The following is a 2,292-nucleotide window of genomic DNA, read 5'->3' on the forward strand; positions in this document are numbered from 1 at the left end:
CACGGCACGGGGGGGGGGGCGCCGGGCACGCGCCCGCCCCCCCCCCCACTCTCTCCCCAAGGAGGCAAGTCCCAATCGGCCCCGGGGTCGGGGAACGCAAAGGGGAAGCGGGACCCAAATCCGCCTGAACGCCGGAGGCCCCCTGCCGCCAGGGCTCCGGCCCGCGAAGGGCCCTTCCCGTCGCGAAGGTGAGCGCCACATCGATCGGAAGGCAAGCGGGGAGCGGGCCCCCCCTCCCTCCGGGGGGCGCCGACAGTCGGAGTTCGCATCCCGGCCACCGGGCCTGCGCCGGGGGTGCGAGGGGACGACGGGGTCCCCGGAGGAGAAGAGCCGGAAAAGGGGGGGGCACGGAGGGCCGAGGGCCGCCCCACCTGCCAACGTGCCCCATTCCCCCCTCGCAAGATCGGGTACAACACTCAGATTGGTCCCCCGGGCTCATCTCTGGTTCTCAGAGGTTCTGAAAAACCTGTCCTCAGAAATCTCCGCGCACCCGTCGGAATGAACTATGTGAAAAATCCAACCGCCATTTTAGCGGGACCAATCTGAAAATCAATCCGACCTCGTGGTTCCCTCGGTCGGCCGAAGGGAGTTTTGGCGACCCCATCCGGACTTCCGTGAGACTGCCGGCCACCAGGTCAACCCGTTACTTTCAATGGGGTTGACCTGGTGGCCGAGCAGGGACTTAGAAATTTTTTCAGCCTTTTTCTGGGGTTGACCTGGTGGCCGAGCAGGGACTTAGCCATTTTTTCAGCCTTTTCCTGGGGTTGACCTGGTGGCCGAGCAGGGACTTAGCCATTTTTTCAGCCTTTTCCTGGGGTTGACCTGGTGGCCGAGCAGGGACTTAGCCATTTTTTCAGCCTTTTCCTGGGGTTGACCTGGTGGCCGAGCAGGGACTTAGAAATTTTTTCAGCCGTTTTTTCCTCCGGGTTGACCTGGTGGCCGAGCAGGGACTTAGTAATTTTTTTCAGCCGTTTTTCCTCCGGGTTGACCTGGTGGCCGAGCAGGGACTTAGAAAATTTTTTTCAGCCGTTTTTCCTCCGGGTTGACCTGGTGGCCGAGCAGGGACTTAGCGATTTTTTTTCAGCCGTTTTTCCTCCGGGTTGACCTGGTGGCCGAGCAGGGACTTAGAAAATTTTTTTCAGCCGTTTTTCCTCCGGGTTGACCTGGTGGCCGAGCAGGGACTTAGCGATTTTTTTTCAGCCGTTTTTCCTCCGGGTTGACCTGGTGGCCGAGCGTCTCGCCATCCGCGGCCGGAGCGAGAGAAGGCCACCAGGCCAGCCTGCGACGCCGCGGCCGTGGATCGGGCCCCTGGAAGTCGGAAAAAAAAATTTTCACCGACCCCCAAAGGGGTGCTGGGGGGACACCCAGACCACTCTCCGGGAAAAAAAAAAAAAAAAACGGAAAAAAGGATCGGGCCCACCCGAGGCAGGGGAGTCACCGGGTCAACCCGGACCCTGTACCCGCAGGAGAGCTCCTCCAGGCCAGCCTGCGACGCCGCGGCCAGGGATCGGGCCCCTGGAGGTCTAAAAAAAAAAATTTCACCGACCGCCAAAGGGGTGCTGGGGGGGCATCCAGAGCACTCTCCGGCCGAAAAGGAAAAAAACCTCGGAAAAAAGGATCGGGCCCACCCGAGGCAGGGGAGTCACCGGGTCAACCCGGCGCCTGTGCCCGAGAGGTCCCGCCGGCCAGCCTGAAACGCCCCGCCAGGGATCGGGGCCCTGGAAGTCTGAAATTTTTTTTCACCGACCCCAAACGGGGTGGCGGGGGAAGGCATCCCTACCACTCTCCGGCCAAAAAATGAAAAAAAAAAAAAACGGAAAAAAGGATCGGGGCCACCCGAGGCAGGGGAGTCACCAGGTCAACCCGGAGCCTGCACCGCGGGCTGGGGCCGGACGGACCCCGATCAGCCCGGGTACCCCTGCCCTGGGGCTCGGGGCTTCCGGACACCAGGTCAACCCGGAGCCTGCACCGCGGGCTGGGGCCGGACGGACCCCGATCAGCCCGGGTACCCCTGCCCTGGGGCTCGGGGCTTCCGGACACCAGGTCAACCCGGAGCCTGCACCGCGGGCTGGAGCCGGACGGACCCCGATCAGCCCGGGTACCCCTGCCCCGGGGCTCGGGGCTTCCGGACACCAGGTCAACCCGGAGCCTGCCCCCCGCGGGCTGGGGCCGGACGGACCCCGCTCCGCCCGGGTCCCCCTGCCGCGGGCTCGGGGCTTCCTTCCCGTCCGGACACCATGTCAAGCCGCAGCCTGCCCCCCGCCGGACAAGCCCCCCAGGCCACCCTGCGAC

The sequence above is a fragment of the Lepidochelys kempii genome, unplaced genomic scaffold, assembly GCF_965140285.1.
Source record: "Lepidochelys kempii isolate rLepKem1 unplaced genomic scaffold, rLepKem1.hap1 scaffold_83, whole genome shotgun sequence".
NCBI lineage: Eukaryota > Metazoa > Chordata > Testudines > Cheloniidae > Lepidochelys > Lepidochelys kempii.